Source organism: Schistocerca nitens, chromosome 8 (assembly GCF_023898315.1).
Source record: "Schistocerca nitens isolate TAMUIC-IGC-003100 chromosome 8, iqSchNite1.1, whole genome shotgun sequence".
Lineage (NCBI taxonomy): Eukaryota > Metazoa > Arthropoda > Insecta > Orthoptera > Acrididae > Schistocerca > Schistocerca nitens.
The window spans coordinates 584,587,458-584,606,398 of record NC_064621.1 but is presented as its reverse complement, the minus strand read 5'-3'; the positions used below and the strand labels follow the sequence as shown (position 1 = coordinate 584,606,398).

Genomic DNA, 18,941 nt, shown 5'->3' with positions numbered 1-18,941 from the left:
TCTTCCAGAGCAGTCAAAGAACCCACAGTTATGGCTGCACGAAAGTAGCTTAGTCTGGTTACAACTAGAAACAATAATGAGAACCTCCGGTATCAACATCAAACCGATGTCTCCCACAGCACAATCAAAAAGTATTTGATTCCTGACAAATACTTTTAGTGTTTTTTTTTGTTTGTTTGTTTAGTTTCAAACAGTGATACCCCTGTAAGGAAGCTGACGTTGTTGTCTTCAACGCTCGTGAGGTCAGTTTATTCTGCAAAATCTGTCAGAGCCCCTTCATCTCTAACTACGACAACATACTTCCATACGAGGCTGCTTGGTCTCTTCTTACAATTTGTACCTCCCAAAGTTTCCTCCATTACCAAATTCAGGATTCCTTGATGCTTCATGATTAACCGATTACTTCTTTTAGTCAACCTGTGTCATAAATTTTTTCCCCAATTCGATTCAGTAAACCGTCATTGGTTATTCTACGTATCTACTAATTCAATCTTAAACATACACTACTGGCCATTAAAATTGCTACACCAAGAAGAAATGCAGATGATAAACGGGTATTCATTGGACAAATATACAAGAACTGACATGTGATTACATTTTCACGCAATTTGGGTGCATACATCCTGAGAAATCAGTACCCAGAACAACCACCTCTGGCCGTAATAATGGCCTTGATACGCCTGGGCATTGAGTCAGACAGAGCTTGGATGGCGTGTACAGGTACAGCTGCCCATGCAGCTTCAACACGATACCACAGTTCATCAAGAGTAGTGACTGGCGTATTGTGGCGAGCCAGTTGCTCGACCACCATTGCCCAGAGGTTTTCAATTGGTGAGAGATCTGGAGAATGTGCTGGCAAGGGCAGCAGTCAAACATTTTCTGTATCCAGAAAGGCCCGTACAGGACCTGCAAAATGCGGTCGTGCATTATACTGCTGAAATGTAATGTTTCACAGGGATCGAATGAAGGGTAGAGCCACGGGTCGTAACACATCTGAAATGTAACGTCCACTGTTCAAAGTGCCGTCAATGCGAACAGGAGGTGACCGAGACGTGTAACCAATGGCACCCCATACCATCACGCCGGGTGATACGCCAGTATGGCGATGACGAATAGACACTTTCAATGTGCGTTCACCGCGATGTCGCCAACCATGGATGCGACCATCATGATGCTGTAAACAGAACCTGGATTCATCCGAAAAAATGACGTTTTGCCATTCGTGCACCCAGGTTCGTCGTTGAGTGCACCATCGCACGCGCTCCTGTCTGTGATGCAGCGTCAAGGGTAACCGCAGCCATGGTCTCCGAGCTGATAGTCCATGCTGCTGCAAACGTCGTCGAACTGTTCGTGCAGATGGTTGTCTTGCAAACGTCCCCATCTGTTGACTCAGGGATCGAGACGTGGCTGCACGATCCGTTACAGCCATGCGGATAAGGTGCCTGTCATCTCGACTGCTAGTGATACGAGGCCGTTGGGATCCAGCACGGCGTTCCGTATTACGCTCCTGAACCCACCTTTTCCATATTCTGCTAACAGTCCTTGGATCTCGACCAACGCGAGCAGCAATGTCGCGATACGATAAACCGCAATCGCGATAGGCTACAATCTGACCTTTATAAAAGTCGGAAACGTGATGGTACGCATTTCTCCTCCATACACGAGGCATCACAACAACGTTTCACCAGGCAACGCCGGTCAACTGCTGTTTGCGTATGAGAAATCATTTGGAAACTTTCCTTATGTCAACACTTAGTAGGTGTCGCCACTGGCGCCAATATTGTGTGAATGGTCTGAAAAGGTAATCATTGGCGTATACAGCATCTTCTTGCTGTCGGTTAAAGTTCGCATCTGTAGCACGTAATCTTCGTGGTGTAGCAAGTTTAATGGCCAGTAGTGTACATCTGTAGCATCTCCCTTCAGAAGCTTATATTCTTTTCTTAATTTAAATTGTTTATCGTCTACATTTCACTTCCGTACTATGCTGCACAGCACATGACATCTTCATAAAAACATCCTAGCAGTTACATTTATAGAAGAATAGAAGAAATGTGTTCGCAACTACAAATAAGATTAGACTTTTCACTCTGCCTCGTGATGGCTGGGTGTTGTGTGCTGTCCTTAGGTTAGTTAGGTTTAAGTAGTTCAAAGTTCTAGGGGACTTATGACCACAGCAGTTGAGTCCCATAGTGCTCAGAGCCATTTGAACCATTTTTTAGACTTTTCACCTCACATTTTATTGTCAACATGTGAAAATTTGTGCCAGACCGGGATTCGAATCCAGATTTCCCGCTTTAAGCGAGCTGTCCCCTTAACAAATTCGGCAACCCGAGCACACCTCGCGTACGGACACGAACTCCCTTACGTCACCGTGTGACCACGTCCTGCAGTCGTACAGTTGTTGTGATTACCGCCTGGGAAAGGCTCATTTGTTATTTTCGCGGCCGTTCTTGGCATCCAACACTATTTTGCAGTGTCTGTGTCTCACAGCGTACTAAGCAGTGTCCTCCGGATATGCATGCATGTCTGCAGGGCATTGCATAGTACAACGTAAAACACAGATACTGCAAAATAAAACTTGAATCTATATTCGATGTTAACAAATATCTCTTTTTCAGACTCGCTTTTTTTGCTTTACTACTTTTGGTGCTTCATTCCCTAATATAATTCCCTCGGCGTCGCCTGATTTAATTGTGCTACTTTCCACTATCCATGTTTCTTCTTGCTGATAATACCTTACAACGTTTCCTCAAGACACTCGAACAGCACTGACAGAACTACAATGTCGAGGCAGACGTTTAAGTCTTTATTTTTGGTCCTCGAACTTTAATTCCTTTTTCAGACTACTATTTTCTTTAGTTCCCTTTACTGCTTCCTCAGTGTATAAATTGAATAACATCAGTGACAGGGTACAACCAACTCTCATTCTCTTCTCAAGTACTGCTTCATTTTCGTGTACGTGGTATATGGGATGATTTTTAAAACATGCAGCGCATTTCAGTACACGTGTGGTACAATACATGAACACCTGGAATACTGAGAGGACTGACAATTTTATTGCGAAAAGTAAAAGACTGCACTTAATTAGACAGATACTACAGCAGCACATAAGTTGTAAATGGTAAAATGCAACAGTACAGGTAAATAATGGAAAAACAATTTGGAGCGAGTGGTAGAAGGCAAAAAAATTATTGCAGTTGAATTTAACAGGGAAACGTATGTAGGGAGAAACGAAAGACGAATTTTTCGTTATGCAAGTCATTGCATATGATTCGATAAGAATAACGGGCAGCTAAAAATAGTCAAGAACTGGTCGGTAGCATCTTCCTTCGTTGAGATAGAGAACTGCGGCAAATTTTGTATGGCAGTGAGTCAGTGAGCTGATTATGGCCTCATAGGAAGATCAGTGAGGGCTGAGGAATCCGGAATGTGTTAATGACAACAACGGACACTGAATTTCAGTGTCGTGCCGATGCGCCTTCTTCCTTGACTGTACCACGCTGTAAACTTTGGCTTTTAGAGTTTGGTCACAGCAAATAGCAAACACCTTTTCCGCGACAGGTGCGCCAAGTACGCTAGCAGCGTTTACGACCTCTCCTGCCATCAGCGACGCCGAAGACACGGCGCCCGGAGCAGCCGGTGTAATGGCCGCACTGTCAGTTTGCATACCAGTGGCTCCGAGGTCAGCAGCTTTCCCGGCCCGGATTACTCGGCTACCGCCTCTGCAGCGCAGCTCCGCTCGACTCTTCGGCCGGTGTCGTGGAAAGAAGTGCGGGGGCCGCGTCTGTATTAGACGCCGCACAAAGGGTGCAGCAGTGTGAGGTTCCTGTAGAGTAAAACAACCTGCAGGCGATGGACACAACAATACCAACTCCACCTTACAAACATCTTACAAAGCAACAAGGCGCAGTAAGTATATCTACATCTACATACATACTCCGCAATCCACCATACGGTGCGCGGCGGAGGGTACCTCGTACCACAACTAGCATCTTCTCTCCCTGTTCCACTCCCAAACAGAACGAGGGTAAAATGACTGCCTATATGCCTCTGTAAGAGCCCTAATCTCTCTTATTTTATTTTTGTGGTCTTTCCGCGAAATGTAAGTTGGCGGCAGTAAAATCGTACTGCAGTCAGCCTCAAATGCTGATTCTCTAAATTTCCTCAGTAGCGATTCACGAAAAGAACGCCTCCTTTCCTCTAGAGACTCCCACCCGAGTTCCTGGAGCATTTCCGTAACACTCGCGTGATTATCAAAGCTACCAGTCACAAATCTAGCAGCCCGCCTCTGAATTCTTCTGTGTCCTCCCTCAATCCGACCTGACAGGGATCCCAAACGATCGAGCAGTACTCAAGAATAGGTCGTATTAGTGTTTTATAAGCGGTCTCCTTTACAGATGAACCACATCTTCCCAAAATTCTACCAATGAACCGAAGACGACTATCCGCCTTCCCCACAACTGCCATTACATGCTTGTCCCACTTCATATCGCTCTGCAATGTTACGCCCAAGTATTTAATCGACGTGACTGTGTCAAGCGCTACACTACTAATGGAGTATTCAAACATTACACGATTCTTTTTCCTATTCATCTGCATTAATTTACATTTATCTATATTTAGAGTTAGATGCCATTCTCTACACCATTCACAAATCCTGTCCAAGTCATCTTGTATCATCCTACAGTCACTCATCGACGACACCTTCCCGTACGCCACAGCATCATCAGCAAACAGCCGCACATTGCTATCCACCCTATCCAAAAGATCATTTATGTAGATAGAAAACAACAGCGGACCTGCCACACTTCCCTGGGGCACTCCAGATGATACCCTCACCTCCGATGAAGACTCACCATCGAGGACAACGTGCTGGGTTCTATTACTTAAGAAGTCTTCGAGCCACTCACATACTTGGGAGCCAATCCCATATGCTCGTACCTTAGTTCGAGTCTGCAGTGCGGCACCGTGTGAAACGCCTTCCGGACGTCCGATCTACCTTCCATGCGCGGTAACAACACTGGTGTGACTGGTGACAGTGCCACCAGAATTATTAAACGTGGTTTTCCGAAATTCCTTCACCAGAGGCGACGAAGTAAATACTCCAGAAATCGAATCAAGAGCAACTGCCAACTTAGAAGCTGATATCCTCGGTGAAATGAATCAACTTAAATCACTTCATAAAGGCAAGGTCTGCGGTCCAGAATGAATAGCAGTCAAGTTGCTCGGAGAGTATTCTGATAAAGTAACTCCATACTTAGCAATCATATGCAACCGCTGGCTCGTCGAAAGATCCATACCTAAGAACAGGGAAGTTGCGCAAGTCACACTAGTACCCAAGGAAGAAACAGGAGTAATCTGCTGAATTACAGAACCATAACACGAATGTCGATTTGCAGCAGGATTTTCGTACATACGCTGTATTCGAAATTAGCATTGAAGAACACCATTTATTGACAAATAGCACGGACTCAGAAAATGTCGTTCTTGCGAAACACAACTAGCTCTTTGTTCTCACTTAGCACTGAGTGCTATGGAGGATAGGAGATGCCAAATCGATTCCATATTTTCGGATTTCCAGAAAGCTTTTGACACTGTTCGTCACTCCAAAACGCATTCTAATCGGACTGCGTGTCTACGGAATACCGCCTCGGTTGTGCAACTGGATTCGGGTTTGCTATCACAAATTGACGGAAAGACTTCGAGTAAAACAGAAGTAATATCTGGCGTTGCCCAAGGACGTGTTATAGGCCTTTTTCCGTTCCCGATCTACATAAACGACATTAGAGACAATCTGAGCAGCCCTCTTAGATTGTTTGTGGATGATGCTGTCATTTACTGCCTTGTAAAGTCATCAGACAATCAAAACCAATTGCAAAATGATCTATATAACATATCTGTACAGGGTGAAAAGTATTTAAACCGACAAACTGGGAGGTTGTAGGAGACATCAAAACAAATATTTTTCCCTATAGTCATTTTTTCCTATGAGGTGTATTTAAACCGGTAGAGGAAGATTTCTCTGGCGACAAATTAATCAAACCAACAAACACTTTTCCGTTTTTTTATGACCAAGAGACAACAACTAGGTAGCAGATACGGCCCAATTAAACAGTCCCCATCAACCCCGACCCACACATTAACGAAGAACCGAACTTGATGAGCGCTAGTAACTGTGGCATGTGGGTTATCCTCACTTCAAACATGCGAATTGTGCATGTTGAAGACTCCATCACCCCCGAACGTTGCTTCATCGGAAAACAACACAGAGGATCGAAATATAGGATGCATTTCACACTGTTACAGATACCACTGCGAAAACTGTGCTCTGGGTGGATAATCAACTGGCTCCAGGTTGTGGACACGCTGTAAGTGAAATGGACGTAACAATTGCTCTCGAAGGACTGTTCTTACATTCGTCTGATTCGTCCCCATGTTACGTGCAATTGCACGAGTGCTGATTGAAGGATCCCGCTCCACATGCTGCAACACAGCTTCCTCAACTTGAAGCGTTCTTACCGTGCGACGGCGTCCCTGTCCAGGTAATCTGCAAAATGACCCGGTCTCATGCAGACGTTGGTACACAGCAGCAAAGGTCGTATGATGCGGGATACGGCGATTAGGATATTGTTGTTGATAAACCCGCTGTGCTACTCGTCCGTTGTGGTTCAAAATGGCTCTGAGCACTATGGGACTCAACTGCTATGGTCATCAGTCCCCTAGAACTACTTAAACCTAACTAACCTAAGGACATCACACACATCCATGCCCGAGGCAGGATTCGAACCTGCGACCGTAGCAGTCGTTCCTGACTGCGCGCCTAGAACCGCGAGACCACCGCGGCCGGCCGTCCGTTGTGGTGCGCTACGTAGTACGCACCAACCATATCAGTGTACTCACTCCAGGTGTATCGCTACATTAGTAAACAGAGACAATGCACTACTACACTGGTGGACAGCAGTTGCCTACAACTGAAGAGCGTAATACGGCCTCCACCGGTTTAAATAGTACTCAGAGGAAAAAATGACATTAGGGGAAAATATTTGTTTTGATATCCCCTACAACCTCCCAGAGTTTGTCGGTTTAAATACGAGGGCAGTTCAATAAGTAATGCAACACATTTTTTTTCTGAAACAGGGGTTGTTTTATTCAGCATTGAAATACACCAGGTTATTCCCCAATCTTTTAGCTACACAACACTATTTTTCAACGTAATCTCCATTCAATAGCTACGGCCTTACGCCACCTTGAAATGAGGGCCTGTATGCCTGCACGGTACCATTCCACTGGTCGATGTCGGAGCCAACGTCGTACTGCATCAATAACTTCTTCATCATCCGCGTAGTGCCTCCCACGGATTGCGTCCTTCATTGGGCCAAACATATGGAAATCCGACGGTGCGAGATCGGGGCTGTAGGGTGCATGAGGAAGAACAGTCCACTGAAGTTTTGTGAGCTCCTCTCGGGTGCGAAGACTTGTGTGAGGTCTTGCGTTGTCATGAAGAAGGAGAAGTTCGTTCAGATTTTTGTGCCTACGAACACGCTGAAGTCGTTTCTTCAATTTCTGAAGAGTAGCACAATACACTTCAGAGTTGATCGTTTGACCATGGGGAAGGACATCGAATAGAATAACCCCTTCAGCGTCCCAGAAGACTGTAACCATGACTTTACCGGCTGAGGGTATGGCTTTAAACTTTTTCTTGGTAAGGGAGTGGGTGTGGCGCCACTCCATTGATTGCCGTTTTGTTTCAGGTTCGAAGTGATGAACCCATGTTTCGTCGCCTGTAACAATCTTTGACAAGAAATTGTCACCCTCAGCCACATGACGAGCAAGCAATTCCGCACAGATGGTTCTCCTTTGCTCTTTATGGTGTTCGGTTAGACAACGAGGGACCCAGCGGGAACAAACCTTTGAATATCCCAACTGGTGGACAATTGTGACAGCACTACCAACAGAGATGTCAAGTTGAGCACTGAGTTGTTTGATGGTGATCCGTCGATCATCTTGAACGAGTGTGTTCGCACGCTCCGCCATTGCAGGAGTCACAGCTGTGCACGGCCGGCCCGCACGCGGGAGATCAGACAGTCTTGCTTGACCTTGCGGCGATGATGACACACGCTTTGCCCAACGACTCACCGTGCTTTTGTCCACTGCCAGATCAGCGTAGACATTCTGCGAGCGCCTATGAATATCTGAGATGCCCTGGTTTTCCGCCAAAAGAAACTCGATCACTGCCCGTTGTTTGCAACGCACATCCGTTACAGACGCCATTTTAACAGCTCCGTACAGCGCTGCCACCTGTCGGAAGTCAATGAAACTATACGAGACGAAGCGGGAATGTTTGAAAATATTCCACAAGAAATTTCCGGTTTTTCAACCAAAATTGGCCGAGAAAAAAAAATGTGTTGCATTACTTATTGAACTGCCCTCGTACTTTTCACCGTGTATAATGCGAAAAATGGCAACTAACTCTAAATAATGAAAAATGTAAAGCCATCCACATAAGTACTAAGAGAAATCCACTAAATTACGGTTACACGATAAATCACACGAATCTAAATGCTGCATATTCTACCAAATACTTAGGAATTAGAATTACGAATAACTTAAATTGGGAGGATCACATAAATAATGTTGTGGGGAAAGCAGACCAAAGACTTCGATTTACTGAGAGAACGCTTAGAAACAACAGGTCTGCTAAAAACACTGCTTGGGCCCCTCGATCTCTCGGTCTGACTCCTCTGGATTTCAATGCGAGGGATTTTAGCGAGGGGACCGTGTACGGAACAAGGGTTCGAGGTCTGGTAGACTTGAGACAACGGTATCTACGCCGCAATAGAGGCCGTAACACCTGTCACGTTTATCAATACGTGGCGAGAAGTGGAGTATCGCTCCCGTATCTGTCGAGCTACAGACGGTTTCCACATTGAACTGAGCCCACATGCATAAAATATTTGAGCTTCTGTGTGCAATGTTGCACAAATAAAATTATGAACCTTAATAGGTACTGAAATATAAACAAATGTGTTTGTATAGCTCTAGCCCGGGGACCCTGTATTCGTCAGAGAAATTCGCCGAATAGTCTGCAGTGTCTTAAAGTTACTTGAAAAAAAAAAATATTTGTGATACCGTTAAGAGAGCACACCTATCGCTTTAGGAGGGTGTAGAAATGGTACCAGGAGATCATCTGGTCTCACACTGCTGACATATGTCGTGACAGTAGAGTCATACGTATGTACTGTGGTTGTACAGATTCAGAGCAGTAATATGAGCCGACGTGGAGGCGTGCAAAATGGTAGAAAGGAGGTGGCGGGTTTGGGCGAGATCACAACCATACCGTGAATGAAGTTGCCCACTTTTGTCCATGTCTCAACCCGGAATGGCTAGCGTATCTCTAGCTAACGGTGTACCACTGGCAGCCATTTAAAACGGCGTAAGGATAGTGGTCGCAAGAAGCTCCTAAGCGAGAAGATTCACGCCTGTATGTAAATTTACAGTAGCAACTTCAGTCCTACCTCTAAGTTTGTTCATTCAAATGCGATCGGTTTCGGTGGCGTGTGTTTTGGGCATTTCACGCATAAGCAGATCCGCGGACGTCGAGTTTGACTTTTATTCCCCGTCATGGCAATACGGAAAGTTGGTTATAGTACCAATATTTGTCAACAGAGGTGCCTGATGATGGTACAGCGGACTACCGAAACCGGTCGCATTTGAATAAGCAGATTTCGACACACGGCTGAACGTGTTACCATTAATTCTCATACACCGACCTGCTGTAGTCCCACTTTCCATCTGAAGTTGAAGATGGATGTATGAACGTTAGAATCACACCTTCTCCATGAGAATCGGATGCTACCCTAATTGAAATTGCTGCTGTCAATCAATGCAGATTCATTTCATCCAGTCACCGAGCGAACATTGCAAACGGAACTGCATGCAATGGACGTTTGGAATCGGGTGATAAAGCAACATGTCTTAAATGGGCACACAACCTAGAAACTGAACGATACCTGGCTAAGGAACGTAATATGGCCCGACAAGTCGCTGTTGTACCCATTCGCAGATAGTACAAGGCGTCGAGTGAACCGACCATCAAACGTCGGTTAACGCCCAATCTGTGTGTGTGTGTGTAAAAAAGGGGGGGGGGTGATGTAGACCGGAAGTGATTCTGTGACGGCTAAGGTGGTGTTTTTCGTATCATAACTTGGGCCCAGTGATTCAGGATAATGTAAACATTGACCATGACGTTTATTTAAAAATCCTCGGAACCCCTTTCTCCTAGGTCTGCCATGATGAAAAACTGTCATGTTAGAGGGCTGCACGGGCAACTTCCTGGTTTGACAAACACTCTTACCCCCTATGGATCATCGACCTCCTCGTTAATTCACCCGAACTTGATCTTATAGTAAATATCTGGGAACAGCGGGTGACATATAGCAATCAAGATCTCCACAATTTAGTAGCTGCATGAGTCTAATCATCAAAGAGAGGCCTCTTCTGGGTACGGCATACTTGAAAAACAGCTCATGAACTCCATTCATCGCTGAAATGGAACCACTGTCAATGCTAGAGGGTAGTTACAGGGACGTGAAGTCTGTAGGAGGTGACCAATTTTTTTCGGTGCTCTTATGACACACTGTTCTGAGTCTTCGGTAGGTCTGAGAAGGCTGTTTCATACTAGGCAACTAATTTATGCCACTTACGTGTGATTCAGTATTTCCAGTAAACACGAAAACAGTAAAGGGACTATTGTGCTGTGGTACAGGATCTAGACGAAGGCCAAATATCAGCTTTTGGGTGGAGTGGGCGCTTCAAGGAAATTCGCAAAAAGAAAACCAAGCATTAAAGATTGCAGCAATGACAATCTTGTGTAAGAAGAGTGAAACATCCCCTTAGAAAATTTTTATAAAAGACAGTGCTGGTAAACCCATAACGTTATTTGATTTTCAAACAGCTGAGCAAAACTGTGCGCACTCAGACAATTCTCTCTTCTGATCATTACTAAACTGACACGCAATAGTTTTAGCGCAACGCAATCTGACTTTCAATAATCCCTACAAAAGAATGGCCGTGACTAACAATAACCTATACCTTTCATGAATCACTTACCTCACAAAAATCTTCGTTACTCAAACTACTGCAATACAGCAAGCGCCAATACTGCCAGCATAGGCATAGTTAGCAAACGAAAGATTTTGATAGAGAACAAACAATGTATTTACCCTTAATAGTGTTCGAAAGTCATAATATATATATGTTCATGACATCCAGTCTTGCAAATTTCGTTTCTCTGACGGACACACGTCCAGATCGTCCGCTCTCAAAACTCTGCCATCTCTCTTCCCACAACCACCACTGCTGGCGGCTCACCTCCAACTGCGCAACGCTACGCGCTGTTCACATCCACCTGATCAACACTACAATAGCGAATATTCCAACAATGTCAACCAGCCACAGACTGGACACAGCACAACCAGTGATTTTCATACAGAGCGTTACGTGGCGTTACCAACATTAAAACCTAAACAGCCTACTTACAAGAGATTGAACTGGAGGGAAGACGGGCAAGAGTTTTGTTTGGAACTCGCGGTATCTCTCGTACAGAAATCCCAGGGACGTCCGAGAACTATACACACTCTTAAGACAAAAAACGCACGACGCACCACGATGGAAATATCCGAATGGGACAGAAGTCGGTAGATGTGATGTACGTGTAGAAACAAGTCATTACAAATTCAGAGGAAATGACTGATCTATTCAAGAGAAATAGCTTCACATTTTGAATAACGGGTTGTTCCACCTCTGGCCCTGATGCAGTCAGTCATCGGGGCTCGTTTCGTGGCAGGACTCATCACTGGAGACATTTCTGCTCCAGTGAGATTTCAGGCCGAAGACGTGTCTGGAAACACCGCGGACAGCGGAGGGGCTCCGGCCTCAATGTCGCCCGACACCACACGGCCGTCTCTGTGCCTGCCAAACCCTGCCTGCGCTAGCAAGGTTCAAAATTATTCAAATGGCTCTGAGCACTATGGGACTTAACATCTGAGGTCATCAGTCCCCTAGAACTTAGAACTACTTAAACCTAACTAACCTAAGGACATCACACACATCCATACCCGAGGCAGGATTCGAACCTGCGACCGTAGCGGTCTCGCGGTTCCAGACTGTAGCGCCTAGAACCGCTCGGCCACACTGGTCGGCCGCTAGCAAGGCCTCCCGATTTCTAACCAACTGAGAACATTTGCAGCATTATGGGAAGGTCTCTCCAATCGTCTAGAGATTTTGAGGATCTGACGCGCCAGTAGGACAGAATTTAGCACGCTGTCCCCAGGAGAACATCCTGCAACTCTATCAGCGAATGCCGAACCGAATAACTGCTTGCATAAGAGCAGGTGGACCAACACATTACTGACTTGCTCAATTTATGAAACTCTCACGCATGCATAAACCATCCACTTTTTACGAAACTGCAATCGTTTGTTTGTCTGCACGTATACATCACATCTACCAATTTCCGTCCCATTCAGATAACACGTTCATGGTGCGTCGTTTTTTTCTTTTTTCTTTTTTTTTTTTTTTTCTAGCGCGTATTACAATGCTAGTAATGTCAGAAAGCTGCTCTTCTTCTTCTGTAGTGGTCAATCCAAGGATTGGTTTGCAACAGCTACAATGGCAGCTTGCCCCCATTCTGTGTGTCTTTCAGCTTTTCTCTTCATTTCTTTATAGGTGTTACATCCCACATCTTTCACGATTTGATCCATGCACCTCAGCCGTGGTCTTCCTCTTGGTCTTTTTCCATCGACATATCCCTCTATGATTGTGTTCAGGAGTCCTTTATGTCTTAATAGATGGCCTGTAAACTGCACTCTTCTTCTAACAATGAAACTCCAGAAGCTTCTCTTCTCACCTGCTCTTTCCAGAACCACATCGTTTGTGACCTTGTCGATACATTTTACTTTGAGCATGCGCCTATAGCACCACATTTCAAAAGAATTTAGCTTCTGGTCTTCCTCTGTCCAGAGAGTCCATGTTTCACACCCATAGCATGCCACACTCCACACATATGATTTCAAAAATCTTTTCTTGATTTCAAGGCTGATGCTCTTAGATATTAAGATTTTTTTCTGCTTGATAAAAGCAGCCTTTGCTTGGGCAATTCTGCTTCTCACTTCTGCCTTGCTCCTTCCATCCCTGGTAATATTACTGCCCAGATAAGTAAATTTATCAACATGTTCAAGCAGTTCATTGCCTACATGAACTTGGACTTTAACTTGATCTTTTTTGTCGCATGCCATTACTTTTGTTATTGCTTTATTAATTCTCATATTATATTCTTTCCCCCATAACTTTATCCATTCTATTCAGTAGGATTACAAGATCTTCACTTTCAGCTAGGACAGCTATATCATCGGCATATGTTATCATATCTATCCGTTGGCCATGAATTACTACACCTGTCTGTGAATTGTCCCTTACTTTTTTCAGCGTCTCTTCAATGTATAGGTTAAAGATAACAGGGGATAGTGCGTAACCTTGTCGGACACCTTTCCGTATCTCGACCTCTTCTTGTTTTCTCCGTCCACGGAAAACTGCTGTCTCGTTTTTGAACAGGTTCCGTATCATTTTTCTATCTTTATAGTCTATTCCTGCTTTTTTGAGTATCTCAAACACCTTATCCCATTTAACATTATCAAAGGCTTTCTCTACATCTACGAAAGCTATGTATATTGTCAGGTTCATATCTAGTCGTTTCTCTATTATTAGTTTTAGAGTAAATATTGCTTCTCTGGTTCCTCTATCTTTCCGGAATCCAAACTGGTCTTCGGAGAGTGTAGCTTCGACTCTTTGTTCTAATTTACTATTATAAAAAGTAATCGCCTAAGTGTAACCATACATTTAAGAACAGATGGAAGCTGTATTCCACATCTACATCCCTACTCCACAAGCCACCGTACGGTGCATGGCGGAGGGCACCACGTACCACTAACTAGTGATTTCCTTTCCTGTTCCAATCGTAAATAGAGCAAAAAACCTATCTATATGTCCTCGTATGAGTTCTGATTTCTAGTATCTTATCTTCGTGGTGCTTACGCGAAATGAAAGTTGGCATACTAGAATCGTTGTGTAGTCAGCTTCAAATGCCGGTTCTCTAAATAACCTCAATAGTGTTCCGCGAAAATAACGTCGCATTCTCTACAGTGATTCCCATTTAATTTCCCGAAGTATCTACGTAATACTTGCGTGTTGTTCTAACCTACCGTTGACAAAACTAGCAGCCCGTCTCTGATCGTACGAGGGTATAAGATGAATGGCTCTGAGCACTATGGGACTCAACATCTGTGGTCATAAGTCCCCTAGAACTTAGAACTACTTAAACCTAACTAACCTAAGGACAGCACACACATCCATGCCCGAGGCAGGATTCGAACCTGCGACCGTAGCAGTCGCGCGGTTCCTGACTGAGCGCCTAGAACCGCTAGACCACCGCGGCCGGCGGTATAAGATGATTTAAACAAAATTTCTAGTCGGTGTGATGAACGGTAGCTAGCTCTAAATGTAGAAAAATTTAAGCTCACGCAGATTGGATAAGTAGGAAAAACAAACTCGTAATGTTCGTATACTGAATTAATAGTGTCCTGCTTGACACTGCCACGTCGTTTAAATGTCTGGGCATAACGTTGCACAGCGTCCTACATGCGCTTTTCTTTACAGACGAACCACACTTTCCTAAAATTCTCCCAGTAAACCTAACTCGACCATTTGCCTTCCCTACCACAATCCTCACACGTTCGTTCCATTTAATATCGCTTTGCAACGTCACGCCCAGACATTTAAACGACGTGGCAGTGTCAAGCAGGACACTATTAATTCAGTATACGAACATTACGAGTTTGTTTTTCCTACTTATCCAATCTGCGTGAACTTACATTTTTCTACATGTAAAGCTAGCTGCCGTTCATCACACGACTAGAAATTTTGTTTAATTCATCTTATACCCTTCTACAGTCACACAACTTCGACACCTTCCCGTACAACACAGCATTATCAGCAAACAACAGTAGGCTGTTGCCCATCCTGCTCTGTAGGTCATTTATGTGCATAGAAAATAATAGTGATCCTATCACACTTCTCTGCGGCACTCCTTTTTCACTGATGAACATTCGCTGCTAAGGATAACATACTCGGTTCTATAACTTAACAAGTCTTCGTCACTCACACATCTGAGAATCTATTCCATATGCTCGTTCCTTCGTTAGTAACCTGCATTGTCGTACTGTGTCAAATATTTTTGTTAAATCTCTTCCTATTAATTACTGAATGAAGTTTAAGAAGCTTGTCATATCAACGTTGGACTAATGCCTGTACATGCCTGAGTGTTTCATTACACGAGGGTCGTTCAATAAGTAACGCCCCACATTTTTTTTAAAAATCCATTAATATACATAGACAAACGTCCTTACTGGTGCTCCACATTTGACGTTTGTTCTGTGAGCCGGTGAAGTTTCTACCCGTTCTCGCAGATGGCAGAGCCGTAGTACAGTGTCAAAATGGCGTCTACATACGACTCACGTGACAAGCAGCATGCTGTTATTGAATTCTTGTGTGCAGAAAAAGAAACCGTGGTGAACATCCATAAACGTTTGTGTGCGTGTGTTGCGATGTTGCAGTTGATAGTAGTACAGTTGGGCGATGGATAAAGAAAGTTACAGCCACAGAAAATGCAGAAACAGAGCTCCATGATCAGTCACGCTCGGACGTCCTGTCACAGCCACTGCTCCAGACATACTGCATCATGCGAACGCATTATTCGTGCCGACCGGCGCACCACAACTCGACAATTGGCTCTACAGTTGTCAGCACTGGAAATGCGTCTGCAATGATCGAGACTCTCGGATATCCAAACAAGTGTTCACAATGGGTTCCACGAATGTTCACAGCGGACCATAAGATTCAAAGAAAGGCCACTTCATCTGAATTGCTGGAGCGTTCTGAGACCGACGGAGAGGCCTTTCTCTCACGGATCCTTACGGGCAACGAAAGCTGGGTGCACCATTTTGCACCGGAAACAAAAAGCCAGTCCATGGAGTGGCATCATGCTCATTCACCACAAAAGAAGAAATTCAAGACAACCCCCTCTGCCGGAAAAGTCAAGGTGGTAGTCGTCTGGAATTGTGGTGGCGTCATTCTCGTGGATGTGAGGCCAAGAGGGTCAACCATCAATTCAGAGGCATACGTGAAGGCTCTGAATAAACTCTAGAACCGTTTCCGACGTGTTCGATCGCACAAGAATACAGCAGAAATCTTGCTCCAACAAGATAATGCACTCCCACACACAAGTCTGAGAACCCGGGAACACAACGCCAAATTGGGTTGGACATCACTGCCTCATCCACCATACAGTCCGGACCTGGCATCCTCGGACTTCCATCTCTTTGGGCCGCTTAAAGATTCTCTACGGGGAACATACTTTCCAGATGACGAGCGTGTGAATCATGCAGCGAAAATATGGCTACGCCTACAGGACAAGAGCTTTTACCAGCAGGGAACAGATATTCTTCCGTAACGTTGGCGTTCGGCCATAGAACGTGACAGAGATAACGTAGAAAAATAGGACTTGGACAAGACATGTTAATGTATACTGTCACCAAATTCTGACTCTTAACAATAAAAATGTTCTGAGGAAAAAAAAAACGGCCCTCATAATTACGTTCAGCCTACTTGCAACGCACTGACGACAGCTACACGTCAGTTGAAATCTATTTCTGCAATGCAATAAAAAAGACGGGTGACATTACGGCCGATGCTGACATTCTTCCAGGTCTGCTAACTCGGCAACAGTTGGGGGTGCGGTGTGCTGATTGCCAGCCCTCCATACCGCGCGCAGATGACGCCGTTGCATGATGCATGGCACGGCGGTCGGTCGGCACCGATTGGCCCGTCTTTGGCCACAACGGCGGTTCTTGCTTAACACTGAAGTCACGACAGGTTGTCCATGAGACTGATATTCGAGGTTTGTGAAAGAACTCTAAAGTCAATTTATTAACGATAAGAACTGCTTGTAAGGGACTTGTCCTTCGAGTGTGTGTTTGATACGCCAGGATATAGAGTATTAGTTTATCTTAATTTTGACTTTAGTTTGAAACTCCCGCTAAACCCGCAGGGCAGAACAGGTGATTAGGATTGTGGAAAGGGCCAAATAAGGTGTCGGTCAGGTTCACTCAAAATTGTAATTTATTAAAGTTTAATAATACCTTTACACCAAAACGGCACATAGCCGAACCTTTAGAACTACGAGTTTCATAACGGCAAACAAATCTTAAAAGTCAACAAAAATGCAGTTGAAATAGCAAATAAAATAATTAAAATATATATGGTACCACAGCTAGGCTGGAAAGCCTCTAGGCAAAAGTAGAAAGAAGAAACATATGCAAGGGCAATACAAGCGGCTGAGGGCCACAATTAAATTTTAAAATTTTAAAATATATTACCATAATTTTTTTAAGGCAGAAGGCCGCAATATACACTCCTGGAAATTGAAATAAGAACACCGTGAATTCATTGTCCCAGGAAGGGGAAACTTTATTGACACATTCCTGGGGTCAGATACATCACATGATCACACTGACAGAACCACAGGCACATAGACACAGGCAACAGAGCATGCACAATGTCGGCACTAGTACAGTGTATATCCACCTTCCGCAGAAATGCAGGCTGCTATTCTCCCATGGAGACGATCGTAGAGATGCTGGATGTAGACCTGTGGAACGGCTTGCCATGCCATTTCCACCTGGCGCCTCAGTTGGACCAGCGTTCGTGCTGGACGTGCAGACCGCGTGAGACGACGCTTCATCCAGTCCCAAACATGCTCAATGGGGGACAGATCCGGAGATCTTGCTGGCCAGGGTAGTTGACTTACACCTTCTAGAGCACGTTGGGTGGCACGGGATACATGCGGACGTGCATTGTCCTGTTGGAACAGCAAGTTCCCTTGCCGGTCTAGGAATGGTAGAACGATGGGTTCGATGACGGTTTGGATGTACCGTGCACTATTCAGTGTCCCCTCGACGATCACCAGTGGTGTACGGCCAGTGTAGGAGATCGCTCCCCACACCATGATGCCGGGTGTTGGCCCTGTGTGCCTCGGTCGTATGCAGTCCTGATTGTGGCGCTCACCTGCACGGCGCCAAACACGCATACGACAATCATTGGCACCAAGGCAGAAGCGACTCTCATCGCTGAAGACGACACGTCTCCATTCGTCCCTCCATTCACGCCTGTCGCGACACCACTGGAGGCGGGCTGCACGATGTTGGGGCGTGAGCGGAAGACGGCCTAACGGTGTGCGGGACCGTAGCCCAGCTTCATGGAGACGGTTGCGAATGGTCCTCGCCGATACCCCAGGAGCAACAGTGTCCCTAATTTGCTGGGAAGTGGCGGTGCGGTCCCCTACGGCACTGCGTAGGATCCTACGGTCTTGGCGTGCATCCGTGCGTCGCTGCGGTCCGGTCCCAGGTCGACGGGCACGTGCACCTTCCGCCGACCACTGGCGACAACATCGATGTACTGTGGAGACCTCACGCCCTACGTGTTGAGCAATTCGGCGGTACGTCCACCCGGCCTCCCGCATGCCCACTATACGCCCTCGCTCAAAGTCCGTCAACTGCACATACGGTTCACGTCCACGCTGTCGCGGCATGCTACCAGTGTTAAAGACTGCGATGGAGCTCCGTATGCCACGGCAAACTGGCTGACACTGACGGCGGCGGTGCACAAATGCTGCGCAGCTAGCGCCATTCGACGGCCAACACCGCGGTTCCTGGTGTGTCCGCTGTGCCGTGCGTGTGATCAATGCTTGTACAGCCCTCTCGCAGTATCCGGAGCAAGTATGGTGGGTCTGACACACCGGTGTCAATGTGTTCTTTTTTCCATTTCCAGGA

At 45.5% G+C, this 18,941-nt stretch overlaps 1 long non-coding RNA gene across 1 annotated transcript in view; it reads right to left on the bottom strand.

Annotated features, from left to right (window-relative positions):
- Positions 1-3,145: 3,145 nt before the first annotated feature.
- LOC126198800 (uncharacterized) overlaps positions 3,146-18,941 on the bottom strand; it is a 163,093-nt gene continuing 147,297 nt past the window's right edge. The window contains exon 3 of the long non-coding RNA XR_007540103.1: positions 3,146-3,826. This is a non-coding gene — a long non-coding RNA (uncharacterized LOC126198800). The remainder of the gene's footprint in view (positions 3,827-18,941) is intronic.